Source organism: Rhinopithecus bieti, unplaced genomic scaffold, assembly GCF_001698545.2.
Source record: "Rhinopithecus bieti isolate Rb0 unplaced genomic scaffold, ASM169854v2 scaffold_12689, whole genome shotgun sequence".
NCBI lineage: Eukaryota > Metazoa > Chordata > Mammalia > Primates > Cercopithecidae > Rhinopithecus > Rhinopithecus bieti.
The window spans coordinates 35,853-46,035 of record NW_016807758.1 but is presented as its reverse complement, the minus strand read 5'-3'; positions in this window follow the sequence as shown (position 1 = coordinate 46,035).

Below are 10,183 nucleotides of genomic sequence, written 5' to 3'. Positions count from 1 at the left end.
GGGTGACAGAGAGAGACTCCGTCTCAAAAAAAAAACAAATATTGTTATTGGCAAGATTACTTTAAACATTTGGAAGGGAGATTTACAATGTCCTTACTTATTTGAATTATAACAATAATTTAAGAAATATGACTGTGCATATATTCATACAGTCAAATAAGACATCATAAAATAATTACACTAAAAGAGGTTTATATTTCAAATCAAACTTTTCCTCCCATGCATCCAAAAAGAAAAGGGATACCAGCTCCCATAATCCCAGAGGAAAAGCTCCTAGATGATTTAACTGTTTCCATTTACATGGAGTATTCTAGGTCACAGTCATACTTAGTTCTTTATTTCTATACTGAGCCCTAGATATATGTGTAATGGGATAGATTTCAGGTGGAAATTCAATATCACCATCTCTTAAGTAGTTGCTATTTTATTTCCTAAATTAATTATTTCTGAAATACAGTCCTCAGTTGCTGCAGATATAGGGGCATCTAAAGGTAATGCTGAAAATGGAAGCTGGTAGGTATGAAAGTAGTATTGAAGCTCCTGGTTTCATGTTAAAGTTACAGAAACTTTGCTATTTACTTTATCATAGTATATATGCATGCCTTACTAAAATCACAATGTATTGTTTAGGAGCTATCGATAATAAGTGTTTATTGAACTGAGCTATCTGTGGGTAGTAAATTAGATGGTCTTGTCAGCTGCTTGGTGCACTAAGTATGTGTACAGCTTAGCTCTCTGTCAACTTATCTAGGAAGGCAATGAATGTGTGGAGCAAACTAGCCCTCCTCCATGTCTCTCACCCTCCTGCTGAAACCAACTGCTTATCTGAGCATTTCCTTTCAGGGTAAAGCAGAGGACAAGTGGGAACAAACCCAATCATCAAGACTTCAAGCCTCTGATTGTGTCACACATGTTAATATGCCATTGGCTAAATCAAGTCGTGTGGTTGAGTTCAGAGTCTGATTGGGAGGATGTTACGTAGTTGTAGGGAAGGGGAAATGGATTGAGGACAGTGAAAGATTGGAATCAATTATGCAATCACTCTACTGCATTACCACAGCCTGAAACTTTAAGGAAAAACAAAAAACGAAAACGAATGCCTGGAGATTATGGATTGACTCATCTATGAGGGAGAGTGCATTCCTTTCTTCTAACCTATACCCTAATTACAAGGACAACTCAGCCGGGCGCGGTGGCTCACGCCTGTAATCCCAGCACTTTGGGAGGCCGAGGCGGGCGGATCATGAGGTCAGGAGATCGAGACCATCCTGGTTAACATGGTGAAACCCCATCTCTACTAAAAATACAAAAAATTAGCCAGGCATGGTGGTGGGCACCTGTAGTCCCAGTTACTCGGGAGGCTGAGGTAGAAGAATGGCGTGAACCCGGGAGTCAGAGCTTGCAGTGAGCTGAGATCGTGCCACTGCACTCCAGCCTGGGCTACAGACCAAGACTCTATTTAAAAAAAAAAAAAAAAAAAAAAAAAAGGACAACTCATACCCAAATACAAATCAGCATCGTGCTATGTCAATATAGCACCTTTAGAAGTGCAAATCACTTTTAACTCATCATCTCATATATTCTTTAAATCACCTAATGAAACTACCGGCCAGGAGGTCATGAGTGTTTTAGGGATAAAGCAACTGGGTCTCTGAGTGTCTTAAACAGTCACAAGGAAAAATAACTGACAAAACCAAGGCAAAAACTCTCATTATTAAATGGCTAACCTAGGTCTACTTCCACTGAAATTTATGGACTCCCTTGACAATTTCTCAGAAGTCTTTGCTTCGTTGTCATATCCCTAGCACTGCAAAAAGGCTCCAGAGAATCTTACTGCTTGACTGAAGCTTATCCCCCTAAGCCAGATGAAGTTACCACGATTTATCAGAAAGAACTCCAGGCTGCAGGAGGCACTGAATTCTGAGCCCTGATGTGCAGGAGCTGAATGAATGAATCCTTGAACAATCCATTAAAGTTCTCAGAGCCTCATCCTCTTACTCTGTAAGATGCATATACAAAAACTTACCTCTTGGAGCTATTATAAATGTAAATAAGATAATATAGATGAAAATACTCATCACAGTCCCTGGATGGACAGTGGAACCTGAGTTTTATCTTTTCTAACTCTCAGGTAACAGACACCATAAAGTTGTAAATTCAATATAAGAATTAATATGAGTTCAAAAAGTTTCTGATTTTAGTTTTCTTTAATAGGAGATGGATAAATACACTGATGGATAAATACATGGACAGATGGACAGATAAATTACTTGTAACAGCAATACTTATTTTTTTCATCTTGAATTTTTCAAAAATAGTACAAAAAATATATTTTTTTTCCTGAACCATTTGAGGTGTATTGACATGATGCCCCACCACCCCTCAACGTTTTACATTATTTCTACAAAATGATGACAAAATTAGGGCATTAATATGAATATATTACTATTAAGTAACCCACAGACCACATTTAAGTTTTGCCAGTTATCTCAATAATCAGCTTTATAGTAAAAAAGATCTAGGCTGGGCATGATGGTTCCCGCCTATAATGCCAGCACTTTTGGAGGCCGAGGCAGGTAGATCACCTGAGGTTAGGAGTTCAAGACAAGCCTGGCCAACATGGCGAAACCCTGTCTCTACTAAAAATACAAAAATTAGCTGCGTGTGGTGGCACGTCCCTGCAATCCCAGCTACTCGGGAGGCTGAGGCAGGAGAACTGCTTGAACCCAGGAGGCGGAGGTTGCAGTGTGCCGAGATAGCACCATTGCACTCCAGTCTGGGAGACAAGAGTGAAACTCGGTCTCAAAAAAAAAAAAAGATCTAAAATAAGATCATTCATTACAATTACATTTACCTGTCATGTCCATACTAGTCTCCTTCAACCTAGAAATTTCCCAATCTTTCCTGACACTTAGGAAGATTGCCCAGCAATTATATTACAGCATTTTCTCAATTTGGGTTTGTCTAATGTGTTCTCAGGATTATAATCAGTTTTTATGCCTTTGGCAAGACTGTCACAAGAGTGATGCTCTGTTTTTATTCTATCAGCTGTTCCAAGATTTTATTTGTCACTTCTTTATTAGAACTTCTTTTAGTCACTTTTTAGTCACTTTTATTAGTCACTTCTTTATTATTTGTGATTGATAAATATTTCACAGGATATTACCTTGAAATGATATAAATATGTGATTCTTCACCATTTGATTTGTTCATTTACTAATTTCTATCAGCTTATACTCAACATTTATCTTATTTCACTTACTGGGTGAAAATCTCAAGCTTTTCTAGTGCGATGCTTGATAAATTGACTCTCCTCTCTATGTCCCTGTAATTTTTTGATCATATCTTTTCTTTCTGACAAAATAAAATGTTCCAACTACATCTTGAATTTTCCCTGCCCAAGTCTAGTAATCAGCTGTTTCTCTAAAAAGTCTAGTTCCTTCGCAGGGACATGGATGAAGCTGGAAACCATCATCCTCAGCAAACTAACACAGGAACAGTAAACCAAACACCACATGTTCTCATTCATAAGTGGGAGCTGAACAATGAGAACACATGGATACAGGGAGGGGAACATCACAGACCGGGGCCTGTCGGTGGGTAGGGGGAAGGGGGAGGGAGAGCATTAGAACAAATACCTAATGCATGTGGGGCTTAAAAACTAGATGACAGGTTGCCAGGTGCAGCAAACCACCATGGCACCTGTATACCTATGTAACAAAGCTGCACGTTCAGTACGTGTATCCCCGAACTTAAAGTAACAATTTTTTAAAAAAAGTTTGGTTCCTTTTAGTGTGGAACAGCATTTAGCAACCAAGAACTGGGCATTTAGAAGACAAGCTTTTCTTACTGGTATTGGTGCACTGCAGTTCCCAGACCCTCTTTAGTGGACAGAATTAGGCAATATAGATTAAGGGAGGAGACCACCCCTCATATTGTCCTATGCCCAATTTCTGCCTCCAAAGAAAGAAGTAGTAAAAACTAAAAGGCAGAAATGAAATCCACAGGCAGACAGCCCAGCGCCACGCCCTGGGCCTGGTAGTTAAAGATACACCCCTAACCTAACTGGTTATGTTATCTATAGATTCCAGACATTGTATGGAAAAGCACTGTGAAAATCCCTGTCCTGTTCTGTTCCGTTCTGATTACCAGTGCATGCAGCTCCCAGTCACGTACGCACTGCTTGCTCAATTGATCACGACCCTCTCACATGCACTCCCTTAGAGTTGTAAGCCCTTAAAAGGGACAGAAATTGCTCACTTGGGGAGCTCGGTTTTTGGAGACATGAGCTCGCCGATGATCCCAGCTGAATAAAGCCCTTTCCTTCCACAGCTCGGTGTCTGAGGGGTTCTTGTCTGTGGATCGTCCTGCTACAAGATGAGTATATATATTCACATACAGATAAACATATACATATATGCATGTGTTTTTATATCTAAATTTATTTCTACTCATATTGACATTCATTTTTATTTTCATATTTGTTTCTACCAGTAACTATTAGTTTGCTAGGGCTAACCTAACAAAATATCAGTGACTGAGTAGCTTAAAGAATATAAATTTATTTGCTCATAGTTCTGAAGGCTGGAAGTCTGAGATCAAGGAGTCAGTAGGGTTGATTTTCCTGGAAACTCTCTCCTTGGCTTGCAGAAGGCCTTTTTTCTGCACATGTGCACCCACCATCTCTCTTTGCATGGTCAAATTTCCTCTTATAAGGACACCAGTCATATTGGACTAGGACACACCTTAATGACCTCACTTAACCTTAAAATGTCTTTAAAGGTCTTATCTCTAAAGATAGTCACATCCTGTGGTACTGGGGGTTAGAATATCAATATATCTAATGTATCTTTCAGTTTAATTGTGATTTATACTGATACCTCCAATCTCAAGCAAAAATCATAACTCTTATTCTAATGTTTTCTATTTCCATGTGCTATAAATCTTTTCTCCAAGAGTGAGAAAACTGGCTCCCATTATACTCAATATATTTATATATTGGATTAATCCCTCCAGTATATCATCACTTTTCCATCTCATCTTGCTGGCAACTGACCACTCCCCTCTCCACACTTCCCTGGGTGGATGCCTCCTTATTCCACTTGGGCTCAAACACTCCAGGCTGCGTTCTGTCTGCCTGCCGTCCAGCATTCACACATTCACACTCACACCCTTTCACACACACACACAAACACACCCCCACTCACATCCTTACACACACTCACACACGCACACATACACACTCCCTACCTAATTTGTCTAAACCCCCCCCCCCAGAAAATATCTTTTGGACTGAATTATTCTCAAAGAAAGAAGGAAGGGAAGAAAGTAGAAAAGGAAAAAAGAGAAGGAAGGAAAAACAGAAGAAGGGAGAGGGAGATGGAAAAGTACAACACTGGAAGGCAGCAGGCAGGAAGCGCAGTTCAGTTCTAAAGCATATTAGGACAATTTTTTTTAAAGAATCCATGGATAATTGGGATAACTGAATAGTTAGAAACTACTGACTACAAAAGATTATTAATTACAGCATGGCTATGGAAAATATCAACCTGAAAAAACAAAGCAGCAACAAAGGCCGCTCAGCTTCTCCAACTGCCAAGTTCAAAAATAAGGAAAAATGTTATTTGTCCCTTTCTTAGAGCAAAATTGGAGGTAAGGCAAAATAAACGAGAAAGATGTTTTCAAAATTGCCTCAAATACAAAAGGGAGGGACCTGGTTTACCTGACTTAGTCCAAAAATAAGTTTAATTATAATTAATATAAAAAAACGGCAGTCAAGATGGGGCTGGTTAACATTGGACCTTTAAGGATTGAAAACATTGGTAGTTAACTATAGAGGGGGCATGTTTTTTTTTTTTTTTTTTTTTTTTTTTTCAGATATCATCCAAGGACTGTCCTCAGAGGTATGGTTGTCTTGATTTAGCATTCAAGTCCCTGGCACAGTAGACATAGAGAGAGATGTATGTAAATATCATTAGCTGATTACATAAAATACAAATAAATGAAACAATCATCTGCTAGCATCTCAATAATTGCAAAGTGATGCTTTGATTACAATGAGATTTTCCTATAAAATTCTCTGTAGCAGGGGTAAGGCCACAGTGCTATGTTAAGAGGTAAAGTTAGAGCTCATGCTTTAACAATTGCACAAAACCCTTATCATGCAGTCCATGTAGACATTCCTCATTACCTGGAGTGTTGCCTGTCTGTGGAAGCTCTTTTCAGGCAGTGTTACAGGTATGAACTATTGCTCTAAATGGAGACAATGAGCTGTTCAGTTGGCTGTACCACTGTAGTTTCAATTGCAAATGTATTAAGTTGCTGTGAATTATATACCAGTTTCTCTTGTAAATAAAGTAAATCCAATCTTACGGGATGAAGCCCTCTCAGGATACTAGGTAAAGGTTTGGAACCTGAGCAATGAAGACCAGAACACTGGTCTCTCCTGATGTCATGAAGATAAATTGCACGTCTGAGGCTGTGGAGACAACCTCTTCCCTTCTGCCCACTGCCTTCCAAACGTCAATGTTTGGTGATCCTTCTTCCCACTTACCTAGAGTATAGTTCCTCTACCTATTAATACATGGTTTGGACAACAGTAACATGACTTCTTTAGAATGTAGTTTGGCCTCAAAGGTAATAGTTCACTGATTTTATTTTCTGAGATATTTCTGTTAGCAGAACCTTGTGAGAAAACAATTATTATTATTATTTTTTTCTGGTGAAAAAATGTAGAGATTCTTTGAAGAATCTCAAATTCATTTCATACTTTTCAGAGTGTCTGCTTGGCTACTGTTGTAGAGTTAGGGTTTTTCCATCTTAGGTATGCAACATAGATTGCAATAAATGGAACAATCAAGTACTCCTACAGAGACAAAAAAATTGATAACAGAAAAAATCTCCTTAATAACCATATAGCATTAGAGTCTGATTATATCATGGTAAGATACTTTAAAAGGAAAAGCAGACAGAACTCAGGTCTTAGTTACTGAATTGTTGTTTTGTTTTGTGTTTAAATTTCTAGTTGACTTGTGTAATCAAGGTATAATACAATCAGAAATGATTTATTTAGGATAGAAACTGCAGCTAGAAATAGGCAGAATGTTGTAAAGGTGAATAGTTCACATTCTGAATCCAGGGCACTATAGATTCAAACTCTGGCTCAGTCACTTTCTGCCTGGGAAAATCACTTAGGCCCTTTTAATTTCAATTGAAAATCTAGGGTAATAAACTGAGCTTTTGCTAGAATGTTGTCACTAACAAATGAGGTAATAAATGTACACATCTGGGGCATGGAGACCTCTCAATGACTGCTCACTATTATAAGTCTCATTGTTTGAAGGCCTCTGGAACTCACTTGGTCCTCAAAAAATTTGCATTCTTTCCTCGTAAATTCCAGGTGACCTATATGAATGAACAGGGAATGTGTCACCATATTAACAACACTGTCAACATCAAGACAGCCCTGTCCAAATCTGAGGCAGCAACACTTCTGCTTCTCATTTTCCAACATCAGTTCATTTAATAACTATTAATAATGGGGTCAACGAAGTTCTAATTAGAAGAGATTTTCATACTTACTCAGTCTAAACCCCTTGATTTATGGAAGCAAAAATTGAAGTCAAGTGGTAAATTCATTTGTCCAAAGTCATAGGATATAGTAATACCATTATTTTAAGGAAAAAAATTGAAGGTACTGAAAGAGATCAAATGAAAAAACTAAAAGGCAGAAATGAAGTCCACAGGCAAGCAGCCGGGCGGCGCCCTGACAGCCCGGGCGGCGCCCTCAGCTAGTTAAAGTCGACCCGGACCTAACCGATTAGGTTAATTAGGTTATCTATAGACTCCGACATTGTAAGGACAAACGTTGTGGAACGTCTCTGTTCCTGCTCTAATTACCGGTGTCTGCCACATATCTTAGTCCTGGACCCAGTACAAACCACAATCCCCTATTTTGTCCCAACTTCCTGAGCCCAACACAAACACATCCCCCCACACATCTCAGAACACCACCTAGAGAGCCCCTGACTAAGATTCACAACCGTTTGTTAGTTTTACTAAATGCGCGGGAACAAAATGGAAAACTGTTATTGTATTAACCAATTACCAGTTGTAATGGCTTGCAACCAAAAGATCCTTTGTACTCTGCTAACCTTACATATCCTGTATGCATCGGGCATTAAAAAGCGGCCACATGGCATCATCAGGGCCTCTTGTACGTTGTAAAACAGAGCGACCAACGTTCGACTTGCATTTAAAGATCACTTTGCCGCTTGGCTTTGGACCTCCGGATTCTGGTGGACTTCCTTCGGGGAATAAAGGGTCTGGGCATAACAGTACAAATTTTGTAAATCTAAAATTATACCCCTTCAAAATTACATTTAAAATGTCTGAGTAACCTAGAAGTGTTTGTTTTCTTATTGAAGGTTGTATAACACTTTTATGTAATTTAAAATATATTTTGCTCAATAGTAGTCTAGGAGTTTCATACCCCACCCTCAGGTGTCAAGTCATTGCTTATAAATCTAACTGACCCTTACCAAACTCTATTAAAGGTGCAAGGCAAGGCCAGTTACTAAGATGGATGATCACGTAGTAAACAAAAGGGGTCCCAATTTACATCTCAATAAAAACAAAGGTGCGAAAGTCACCATTGTCCTGCAAGCCCTTAACCATCTACATAATACTTGATCATACTTGCTACTTTGTTTGGAGGGTTTGATATGTAGAACTTTTTTTTAATACCCTGTACATTCCATGAAAATGTAGGCAAGGCATATCATAATTTAAATGTTACCATTTGTAAATGAATTGACCTAAGGAAATTCTTCAAAAGGCAATTATAACTTAAATAAAAAGAATAATATTTTATATTTAATTGCAAGTGTAGCTTATAGACTAGGTCTGGATTCCGCATATCACTAAATATTCACAAAAACCCATGAGGTGAACAACACATGCATTTTACAGTGAGTAACCAGAAACTCTGAGAAAATTTTCACAATGTCGTGTTGTCAATCAGTGTTGGGTCCTCAACTTTTTCCTAAATCTACTTTCTCCAAGTTCAGAGTGCTTGCTTATTCATGTCGACTTATCTTTTTTGGTCAGAGTACCTTTAATAATAAGTTAATAAATCCTCATTCTTCATTTAGTGCATCTAATATTTTAATAATAAAATCAATCAATTTAATAATAATTTAATTTAATCAATTTAATAATAAAAATTATAAATAATAATTAGCACTATAAGGAAACATGAGGCCCAAACAATATCCCAGTTACCTTGATGTCATCCTCTGACTAATCAGTCAACAGAGGTAGATCCTGAAGAATCCCCTCTGAATTAATAATCACAAGGTCCCCAGATTACAAAGTCTTTGCTACAACATGGTAATCCATTCCATCACAATTTCATGGCTGGGAATTAAGCACAAATCTGTTATCTCTGAATCCAAGCAAGAGAAGAAAATGGGTCTTCATGTCAATTACCAAAGTTTTAACCACTTGTAAAATGAGTACGAGCAAACAAACAAAAAACATTACCATAACTTTCAACTAACAAGTCAAAGACACCTCAATTGCCCATCCCCCACACATAAGTTCTTAAAGTGCAAAAGCAAAAGGAAAAATAAGCTGTTTGGAAAGTAGAGAAATTCCAGCCCCTAACTCTATGTGAGTGAAACAAATTTAATTCGTATAAGGGGGACAGCACTAGTTTGAGCCATCCATGTCTAACGGAAAACTATTTGATTCTTGTTTTCCTTTTTTGCTCTGTGCTTTCTTCCTGTCCCCTGGCTATCCTGAGGTAGCCAAGAAGTCATTTTGTTTGTCTTCTTGAATCCATCAAATCCTCAGTAGATCCAGACTTCATGAAAATAGTGTTAAAAAATCTTGCTGAGTGATAGGTCTGCTTTGTAAAGAACACAGAGAGGCTGATCAATTATTAGAGTGTAACTGATTGCTTAGCAAAATAAGCTCACAGGAGACTCTGGGAAAAACCATACCGAGCGGCCAACATAAGTGGAGCCTGAAATCAACATTTACAAAGCTGATACAATGCCATTTGTCAAATATCTCAGCTTAAAGATTGTCCAGGACGAAATAAGGTCTAGGTCTAGATTTTACCTGCTAATACAAGAGTGCTGCAGCTTTTGTGAATGCCAGTCTAAAAAAAAAAAAAAAA